Raw genomic sequence first — 11900 nt, forward strand, 5'->3', positions numbered from 1 at the left:
TAGAATGCCCAGTTCAAGGGAGGAACTCGGCACTAATCAGACCATGTCTGGTAGACTGTGTTCATTTCTGGGTACCCACATTCTAATAGGAACTTTACCAGTCTAGAGAGATTTCAGAAAAGGATATTCCAGATGGCAGTTTCTGAAATCATGCTGTGAAGGGGTGATTGAAGAAACTGGAAATGTTTTTCTTAAAAAAGGGAAAATTCAGCCAGAATGTGATGTGGAAGCAAAATTAGACATGTTGAGTGTAACCCCAAGGGGAGAATCAGGATAATGAGTAGAACTCACGAGGAGGCAAATTTAGGCTCAGGATCGGAAAGCTCTGTCTAAGGATACAAAACCCCCATAAACAAAATGGGCTGCCTTGAAAAACGGTGAACTCTGTCACTGTAAGCTATCAGAGACTGGGAGAATGCAGAAAGGATTTCTACTTTAAGTTTGAGGTTAAAATAGTAGATATCTAAGAATATCTCTATCTCGGATGTATGATTATAGCCTCATGACTATATGCTTAGATGGCTGAAATACGCATGTAGCTGATTTGTCTTCTGATCCACCCTGAACACAACTACACTATTGTCAGGTTAATCTTTCTATTTAATTTTTATTTGCAGCTCCTCTCTCTCTCACACACTCTCTCTCTCCCCTTCCCTCCCCTCTTTTCTCCTCTCTTCTATTTTTTTCCGCCTCCCATATATATGTGTTTATATATTTATATATATATATATTATATAATTGCTGAGGTATATATGGAGTTCACTGTGTACCAGGCACTGTTCTAAGCACTAGATGTATACACACACATACACACACACTTTATGTATGACTGCTTCTTTCCTCACTTTTTGATCCAAATCTATTTTCTGACACTTTGCACCTTCTACTACCTGAACTTCTCTCTCTTAGCAACCTTTATCCCTCTTTTCCAAAATATATTCTCCACTATTGAAGACATCCTACCTATGTTAAACTCATATTTTACTCCATGCCTTTGTATGTATTCTATTTCTTCCTAACATTCTCTCAATCCTTCCCTCTACAAAGTTAAATGATACTCATCCTTCAAGGCTGAGTTCTAGCCTATCTTTTACCCAACCCCTTCTTTGGCAATTACAGCACACTGTGACACTTGTTTCTCGGAATTTGTAAATATAGCACTATCACATTTTCAATCTCTAAATTTATGTAACCCACAGTTTTCCCAATGATAAAATGATAATATACCCAAATAAAATGACTTGTCTAAGCTAACCCAAAAATAAGTAGCAGAGCCAGAAAGGGAACTCAAGCCTTTCTTTTCTTGGTCTGGGTGCTTTCGTGTGTAATTCTTTTGTATCTGTTTATTTTATCTCCTCAGGTGGATTCGAAACTCATGGAGGATAAGGACTGCTCCACTTTAAAAACTTTCTTTGTATCCTCAGAGAACTTGCCACTTTGATAGGCATATAGTTACTCTTCACTAAGCTCTTGTTGATTGATTGAGCCTACTTGGAAAGTTTTATTGAGTTCCCTCTCTGCCAGTCACTGTTCTAATCACTAGGTTACTGAAGTGAACAAAACAAACACAAATGCATGCCCCCATAGAGCTTACATTTTAATGGATGGCCAATAAACTCCTAGAAAAGAAGGACTTGTTGAAAGAATAGTTCGTCTGACATGCCCTTCTATAAAACTTCTTTGCAAACCACCAAACTGACTTGAACTAAACAACACTGGCCTTACCATGTAGAACAATTTTGGAAACTGGATTCTTTCCCCGGTGTTTTAATGTACTGATTAGAAGGGTCATCTGCCATGCTCATGTGAATGAAAGTAAGTCCTGGAAGCTTCTCGTCTTGTCCAGTCTAACTAGTTATGTCCAGTCTAACAATCCAAACAAAGATGACCATCACTAAGAACAGAATGACTGAGTTCAGCTGTCCAAAGCCACATTTGCCCGTTGAGCTCTGCTCTTTGGATTTTTACCTTTAAATGAAAATTCAATGACCCCATCTCTAAGAGTTAGCGATATTAAGTCACTAAATATCATAAACTGCCAGTCAACATGAAAATTGAAATCAATCAGTAGATATGGAGTATCTATTATATGCTGAGCATTGTGCATATAAAGTATAAATCATGGCCCCTGCTTTCATGATGCGAGGCAAGAAATAAAGTGTACGGAGAGTGAAATATTAGCACTTCATATGTAACCCTACCCCCTTCTCGCCAAACCAAGTATATTTGCAGGGAATAGTATAGGGGAAGGGCAGAAATGAGAGTTCCAAGTTGACAAAACCTGAAAATGTCCCACTTCTGATATTGTGCCTCAATGGATGAAACCTTGTTTCTGAGAGATTAGTTTAAGAAGTTAAAGGAGCTCTTTTTCTCCCCACTCTTCACTTCCCCCACAGACCAATGCAGACTATGGAATGTAAGTCCACAAACCGCCACATCTCCACTCTTTACCTTGTGAGGAGGCCAAAAATGTTTAGCTATGTCAGTGGGTCCAATGGCCAAACCTCATATTTTTATGCATAAATAATTGGGAGTATGTGTAACACTCTGTCCTCAGGGTTTTCAGGGACTGGGAGGGTGTAAATCATCTTAGAGTGCAGAATAAATGCAGATTGATAAAGAAATGTACACAGGTTTACACATATAAATTCACAGATATTAATATGCTGGAACATTTTCTGCAGCAACCTACAAATAACAACTGGACCTCAAATATTTGAAAAAGATTTATAAGTCCAGCAACAGTTCCTTTGCTGTTTCTCCTTTAGGAGCTACAACTGGTGATTTTTATGTGACTTCTAACAGCTCAGCTAGTAGTCTGTAAGTTCCAGCAGCTTGAATAAGGAGACTCAATCTGAAGGTGTGACAGTGCAATTCCAAAACCAGTTTTTACAATCCAGAAAGTTCTAGTCTCATTTCATGAAAATTCCCCAAAGAAAGAGAAAGCTCCCCTTGAGAAGAAACTTCTTTTTGTGCCAGAGACTCTTATTTTACTTTCTGAAGAGGTCTCTTAAAGCGTATTTGTCTACGTTTATATACAATGATGGTTCTGAACATATTTTTGGCTCATGGAGCATGTTGAGAATCTGGTGAAATTTGTGGATCTTATTCCTCAGAAAAAAATTCACACATACACAAATATACATAATTTTGCTCAGCTCACAATCTGAGATGGTTCATGTATTTTCAGAAGCCCATCTATTGGGGTCATTAAGGGTCAGTGGTCCCCAAATTGAGTGCCTCCTGTGCAAGTTGTAAACTGAGCATAGGAAAAAGGATGCATAAGAAGAGAAGAGGTAGAGGATGTAACTTAACACTTTCAAGTAAAAAGAAAAAATGCAAAGAATATAAGCAATCTAGAATTACAGCTGTGATAGCCCTATTCCAGGAACAAAACAAAACAAAACAAAACAAAAAAGGTTATGCGAGGAGTTGTCACAGAGCTATGAGCTTTTTACTTTGCAAAAATAAAAGCAGAATATGCTTAAAGATATTCTTGCAGAATGAAGAAACCGTGACCCTTGGCTGCTATCATATTTTTTTTCTATTTTTCTTGCCAAACAAATGTTATAAAAGACTATCTCCAGGCATTCACTCTACCCTGAGGGTTAAAAACATGTACAGGATGGAAACTGGCAGAGTGCTGAGGTTGGCGGACTCATCTGCCTTGCTAAAGCTTCTAGAGACCTTCAAGGGCTCTAGGGATGAGGGAGTTGTCTTTTTTAAAGAAAATCAGGTCACAAAAAAGTGTCCAAATCTCCAGAACAATTGAGCCATGGCAGCAGATACAAGTAGAAAAAACGTTCTTCAGTGTAGATCCCATGATCTCAGAATGCTGTATTTTACATTAAGAGCATCTACAGGAAATACTCTTGCCAGCACAAATAATCAGGAACCTTTCTCAATTGGAGAAACTGGGAACAAAACAGCAGATACATTATATCTTGGTAGCAGATAGATGATTGAGGCTTTGAGACAGGATTCCTTGGAGCTAAAATTCTCAAAAAGAATTCTATGGCAGCTGAAATCAGATATAGTCCGATTTCCAAGGCTTTTTTCATTATTCTGCTTCCTCCAAGAAAGCCAACATCATACTGTCTTTTGTATAATTAAGTCTCTCAACATGCTCTCATGAGTTCCTCTTATAGGCCCTGGACTTTTCTAGGCAGAAAGAACACAGTAGAGATCATAATGGATACAGTTCCTTTTCCTAAGGAACTCACAGTCTAGTGGGGAAAATAGAAATGCAAGCATGTAATTACAATTAAGTGTCCTAAGTGCATTAATAGAAGTATATATAAGATATTAAATAAAACAGAGGAAAGAGCAACTAAGTCTCCTTGAGGAGGTGGCACTTTGACTTAGGCCTTGAAGAAAGAGTAGAAGTTTGCTAGATGACCAAGGCGAAGAAGGGCATCCCAAGCAAAAAGTACAGAAAATATGAAGAGATCAAGAAATGAAATAATATGCATGTCTGGAAAAGTGCAAACAGGATATTGTTACTGGACCATAACATGTGACAAGTTAAACAGAAGAAAGTTAGTGTTTCAGTTAGACCCATTGATTTTCAATGGCCATGCTCCATGACACCCAAGAGAGTTATAGTTAGGGATGAGGTTGATCCAGATGACATTAAGAAGTTTTTTAACTTGATACTGGGAGCGTCAAATGGCTAACGCTGCTCTTTAAAAACGTTACCTCAAAGAGGTCTTTTTCTGTGTCTTCTGTCCCCTAAGTCCAATTCATTTCAGAATGCAAAATGTGAACCTCACTGCCGAAACACACATTTCTACAAAAGCAACATGGATGGTGACTGCCTTTCTTGTTCCTTGACAAACTAATGAGATAGAAATTTTTTTAAAAAAAATTTGAGGTAAAATTAATGTAACATAAAATCAACCATTTAAAGTGTACAATTCAGGGCCAGCCCTGGGGGCCTAGTGGTTAAGTTTGGTGTGCTCTGCTTCAGCGGCCCAGGTTCAGTTCCTGGGCACAGATCCACACCCCTCTTTTAGTGGTCATGCTGTGATGGTGGACCACATACTAAAAAATAGAGAAAGATTGGCACAGATACTAGCTCAGGGTGAATCTTCCTCAGCAAAAATGATGATAATAATAATAAAGTGTACAACTCAGTGGCGTTTAGTACATTTAGAATGTTGTGTGACCAGCACTTCTATCTAGTTCCAAAACATTTCCATCACACCAAGAGAAAACCCTGCATCCATTAAGCAGTCACTCCTTCCTTCCTCCCCCTAGCCCTTGGCAACCACCAATCTGTTTCCTGTCTCTATGTATTTTCCTATTCTGGATATTTTATATAAATGGAATAATTCAACATGCGACCTTTTGTATCTGGCATATTTGACTTAGCATCACGTTTTCTAGGTTCATCAACGTTGTAGCATGTACAGTCATATGTCACTTAACCACAGGGATCTATTCTGAGAAATGCATTGTTAGGCGAGTTTGTCACTGTATGAACATCATAGGATGTACTGAAAGGGAACAAAATTTGTCACCCCGAAATGTGTCTCTTTAACATGAGGATTGTTTTAGGCTGATTATTTTTAAGAAACAAAAGACTCATAAAGCTTTTCCCATAACCTCCCCCTTAACTGCCTAAAAGAATTCACATAAAAAAACCTGTCTCAAGAAGCAAGCTATCAACTTGGCATAACATGGACTAGGTGGTAGACAGGGAGGAACCTAGAAAAGCCTGTTTGTTGGGCTTGTCTCTGTGTTCTTCTGTTTCTGTGTGGCGAAACACTTGTTTTCCAAATGTTTGCTCCTTTTCACCTCCCTGTGAATTACCTTCTTTCCCTTTCAAGTCCCTAACTCTCCCCATGCCCAACATCTTATTTTGTCTTTAGCTGAGGATAGCATTTAAGGTGAGAGCTTCAGCCATTTTGGTGATCACTTGGTTTTCCTGAGTTTCTCCCATGTATACATGTTATTAAAAATTTGTTGAGTTTTCTCCTGTTAATGTCTCATGTAAATTTAATTCTTAGGCCAGTCTGAAAAACCTAGACGTGTAGAGGAAAATTTCTTCCTACCTTACAGTACTTACACAAACCCAGGTGATATAGACTACTATACACCTAGGCCATATGGTACTAATCTTATGGGACCACCATCATATATGTGGTCCATCATTTACAGAAATGTCATTATGTGGTACATGACTGTATCAGCACTTCACTTCTTTTTATGGGTGAATAATATTTCATTATATAGATATACCAAATTTATTTATCCACTCATCGATTGATGGACATTTTGTTTTTTTCAATTGTTTGGTTATTGTGAACGGTGCTGCAATGCACATTCATGTACAGGCTTTTTGGGACCACCTGTTTTCAGGTCTTTTGGGTGTACACCTAGGGGTAGAATTGCTGAGTCATATAGTAATTCTATGATTACCTTTCTGAGGAGCTGCTAAACTGTTTTCCCCAGCAGGTGCACCATTTTACACTCCTAACAGCAATGTATGAGGGTTCCAATTTTTCCACATCCTCACCAACGTATCTTATTTTCAGTTTTTTAAAATTATGGCCATCCTAGTGAGTATGAATAAGATAGAATTTGTCACAACATAAGACAGGGAGAAAAAATCTACTTCAAGTCCACATTGCAGACTACCACATCAAGTAGTGGAAACCTTGGTTGGTCTCTGACTAGAAGATTAAAATCTAGGAACAGTTAGCACCATTGGTTAAAATCATGATCATCAATAAGTCACAATTATCATGCTTTAAAAAAAATCAGTTAACTTCATTCTGGATATACATATCCTTAACCCAAATATTCAAAAGGAGAGTAGATAAAGTGCATACCAGATCTAGTCACACAACTAGAAAAAGAAAAAAAAAACACACTCAAATCTCATGATAAGTTAGAACATCTTTATCTTCTATGAAAAATATATTTCTTCATTAACATTAAAGCCTATAGATGCTATTTGCCCGGTCAAAAGCTCATTTTTATAAAATATCTGAGCCTGCTAAACCCTCGGGCCAGCTCAAGATTCCTTTATCGTCAATTAGAGCTACAATAATTTTCCAGTGATTTCAATTCGGATCACACCCCTGAGGGAACTAAGCTGCTTGGGTGGGGTGGATAACAAAAAGCTTTGTATGAAAATTCTAGTATTGAACAGTCTCTGGCAAGCCAAAGCAGCTGGATGAGCTGCATAGAGAAATTCATATGAACCTGGGACCAGATTATATGACAATCTCTTACTTCCAGAAAACTAGGCCAGCAAACATTTGCCAAAATTAATTATCCCACAGTTGAGCCCAACAGCCAAAAGCAGCATAAAATCCACAGGACAGACCAAAATTGGAAAACCATTTTGTCCTTAAATATATGCATTCCATAAGTTATAAATGATGCCAATGGTCAGCTAGTGAACAAAACTTCTGGGTGTCTAGGTCTTTCCATGAATCCAGATATACAAATCAAGACTGAAGGAAGAGCTTCTTGAACATCTAACAGACAAGAAACCATAATGGAAGACTGAAGAAAGGTGAGGTAGAGTGAAGAAAGTTTTCATTTGTAAAGTTATTCAAGAAAAAAAAAGGCAATCATCTGTTGTCATTACTAGGCCTGCCATAGTCATACGAATAGATGGTACATTTCTGCATGGAGAGGAATTCAATGGATGCTTGGGAAGGTCCACCTTCTGACAAAAAATATCTACCCTATTCCTGCCTTAGTATCTGAGAATTTCAACATTAGACTCATTCTTTCAGTTTTAGGCATTATCTCCAGAGGAGCTCAGAGCCTACATATAAACATAGAAGGCCAGGATCAACACAAAATCTTTGCACTGGAGAAATGTATTAATAACAACATTCCAAATAACATGATCCTTGAATTTACACAGTGTTTACTTGTGTGGAGCACTATGCTAAATATTTTAGGTGAATTATCTCATTTAATCTACACTATGAGGTAGGTAATATTATTATTCCCATCTTGCCATTGGGGAGATGGAGGGTCCCAGGTTGTAAGGGACTTGGGCAAGTTCATACAATTTACCAGTGACAAAACTGAAAGTCATTATATATGTAAAGATTCATACTTAAATAAGGAGAAAAAATACATAAAGCTCCATTTTTTTAACCAATGGATAAAATTAAGGGTGAATATTACCTTCAGAAAGTAAATTTTTTTCGCATTACGAAAAAGAATTCAGCATTCTGTAGAGAACCTGGTATATTTAAATGTTGACTGAGAATGCAGTTTAGTGAGAACAGTTTAGCTAAACCATTAAAACCATTTTGAAATTAGACTATATGCTCCTGAAAGACAAGAATGTTGCCACAAGGTACTTTGTATTCCCTTTTCCATGACACTGGGGGCAGAAAGAAAACTATTATTTCTTTTTTTATTGAGATATAATTGACATATAGCATTATATTTGTTTTAGGTATATAACATAACGATTCAATATTTGTATCTATTGCAAAATGATCACCACCGTAAGTCTAGTTAACATCTGTCACCATATATAGTTACAAAATTTTGTGTGTGATGAAAACTTTTAGGGTCTACTCTCTTAGCAACTCTCAAATATGCAATACAGTATTATTAACTATAGTCACTGTGCTGTACATTACATCCCATTGACTTATCTATTTTATAAATGAAAGTTTGTACCTTTTGACTCCCTTTATACATTTCACTCACCATCCAACCCCAACCTTTGGCAACCACCAATCTGTTCTCTGTATCTATGAGCTTGTTAGGATTTTTTTCTTAGATTCCACATATAAGTGAGATCATATGGTATTTGTCCTTCTCTGCCTGACTTATTTCACTTAGCATATGCCCTCAATGTTCATCCATGTTGCTGCAAATGACAAGATTTCATTAATTTTATGGCTGAATAATATTCCATTGTATATATATATATATATATACACCACATTTTCTTTATCCATTCATCTATCAGTGAATATTTAGGTTGTTTCCATATCTTGGCTATTGTAAATAATGCTGCAATGAACATGGGTGCATATATCTTTTTGAATTAGTGTTTTCATTGTCCCCAAATAAATACACATAAATGGAATTGCTGGATCATATGGTAGTTCTATTTTTAATTTTTTGAGGAACATCCATATTGTTTTCCATAGTGGCCACACCAATTTATATTCCCACCATCAGTGCACAAGGGTTCCCTTTTCTCCACATCCTCACCAATGCTTGCTTTTTCTTGACTTTTTGATAATAGCCATTCTAACAGGTGTGAGGTGATATCTCATTGTGGTTTTGATTTTCATTTCCCTGATAGTCATGTTGAGCAAATTTTTATGTACCTCTTGGCCATCTGAAAGTTTTCTCGAGTGGAATGTCTATTCAGATCTTCTGCCCAGTTTTTAATCATATTGTTTAGTTTTTTTGATATTGAGTTGTATGTATTCTTCATACATTTTGGATATTAACCTCTTATCAGATAGAGGATTTGAAAATATTTTCTCCCATTTAGTAGGTTGTCTTTTCATTTTCTTGATAGTATTATCTGCTGTGCAGAAGCTATTTAATTTGATGTAGTCCCACTTGTTTATTTTTCCTTTTGTTGCTTTTGCTTTTGGTTTAAAATCCAAAAAGTTAATGTCAAGGAGTTTACCGCCTATGTTTTCTTCTAGGAGTTTTATGGTTTCATGTCTTAGATTCAAGTCTTTAATCCATTGTGAGTTGATTTTTGTATATGGTGTAACATAGTGGTCCAGTTTCATCCTTTTGCGTGTGGCTGTCTAGTTTTCCCAAGACCATTTATTGAAGAGACTGTCCTCTCCCCATTGTACATTCTTGGCTCCTTTGTCATAAATTAATTGAACATATATGCGTGTGTTTATTTCTGGGATCTCTATTCTGTTCCACTAATCTAAGTGTTTTTATGCCAATACCATACTGTTTTGATTCCTATAGCTTTGTAGTATAGTTTGATATCAGGGAGTGTGATGTCTCCAGTTTTCTTCTTTTTCAAGATTACTTTGGCTATTCAAGGTCTTTCATGGATCCATACAAAGTTTAGGATTTTTTTTCTACTTATGTGAAAAATGTTATTTGAATTTTGATAAGAATTGCATTGAGTCAGTAGATTGTTTTTGGTAGTATGTACAACTTAACAATATTAATTCTTCCAATCCACAAACACAGAATATGATTTTCATTTATTTGCATCTTCTTCAATTCCTTTCATTAATGTCTTATTGTTTTTAGTGCACACATCTTTCACCTTCTTGGTTAAATTTATTCCTAGGTATTTTATTCTTTTTGATGCATAGAAAGAAAACTAGTATTTCTTAAATATTTATCTGGTGTTAAGAGTAGTGTCAGACACCATTACTAGTTAGAACTAGATTTGTCTTCAAGTGATAGAAAACCCAAAATAAACAAAAAAAATGATATATCTCTCTGTTGTATAGGTAGGTGTAGGTGATTCAGAGTAGCATTATATATAATAATCTCAGGAATCCAGGTTCATTTTTACTTGTTGCTCTGCTCTGTTGTCACTTCATGGTTTAAAATAATTGCTAGAGTTCCAGCCATTATGTCCTTATTCCAGCTATCAAGAGAAAGGAGCAGAAGGGCACATTCTTTCTCTTTGAGGACACTTTTTGGAATCCCCATATTCCACTCCCACATGTATCCCTGCATAAATTACCTATTGCTGCATAATAATTATTCCACCCTTTAGTAGCTTAAAACAATTCATACTTCTGTGGGTTAGGAATCTGGGCATGGCTTAGCTGCATCCTCTGTCTCACAGTCTTGTACAAGGCTACAATCAAGGTGCTTGCTGAGGTGGCGTTTAGTGTGAAGGCTCAAGTGGGGACAAATTTGCTTCCAAGCATACTCACATGGCAGTTGGCAGGATTCAGGTCTTTGCTGGCAGTTGGCTGAAGGTTATCCTCTGTTCCTTGCCAGTTCATTCTTCTCCAACCTGATTCCTTTAATCAAAACTTAGTTATATGGCCAAATCAACATTCAAAAGAGCCTGGAAAGTGAAGTATTTTAGGTTGCCATGTGACAAAATAAAATTAATCATTCTACTATTAGGGAGGAAGAGTAGCCCAGAATATTGGGGAACAATTCGTGGTTTCTGCCACAAGCAATTTATACATTTTATCCCATTGATCCTCATAATTACCCCGTAAGGTAAACAATCTTAACCCCACTGTACAGATGAGGACTTTAAGGTTCTGTCTTTGTTCATTAACTTTTCCAGAGTTACAAACCAATTAGATTGGGTGGGGAAAAGAAAGGAGAATAACAGATGGAACAACCCTGCTCGAAGATCACCCTAATCTTCTGATCTGTATGAGGGCACGTACCTCCTGTTTTCCATATATTCCACACCCTCTTCTTTAATAGTAATCATGCGTTCTTGTAGATGAGTGTGTGATCTTGCTCAAATGTCAGCCATTTTTAAGCATTTTGATTTGGGCATATTATTATGCTATAACCTAGCCAATAAAAACTGAGAAACCAATGGGATTCTAGAAGCTGCTAAACTAATGGGAGAAAACCAGCTTAATTGTAAATTCCTTGAGGGTAGCATACTTGACGTATTTTCTTTCCAAAGGTACAGTGATGATAATCACTCCAAATTTCTTGGGCTTCCATGGAGTTCATTATCTTTAAACTTATCAAGATATTTTAATTGACATATTGATAATTTGCATAGATAAGTGCAATACAGAAGGAAATAAATGTCTAACAGTAAAATAACTAGGACCTTGATTATCTAAATGGCTACTTCAATAAACTCAGCTGAATGGATACCTGGGATGAGAAAAGAGAGTGATTTTAATAAATGAGTCTTGCCCTGCATAAAGTTGGAGACAATTTCATAAGCAAAAACCCAAAACTAGGACTTAAAATTG

The sequence above is a fragment of the Equus asinus genome, chromosome X (assembly GCF_041296235.1).
Source record: "Equus asinus isolate D_3611 breed Donkey chromosome X, EquAss-T2T_v2, whole genome shotgun sequence".
NCBI lineage: Eukaryota > Metazoa > Chordata > Mammalia > Perissodactyla > Equidae > Equus > Equus asinus.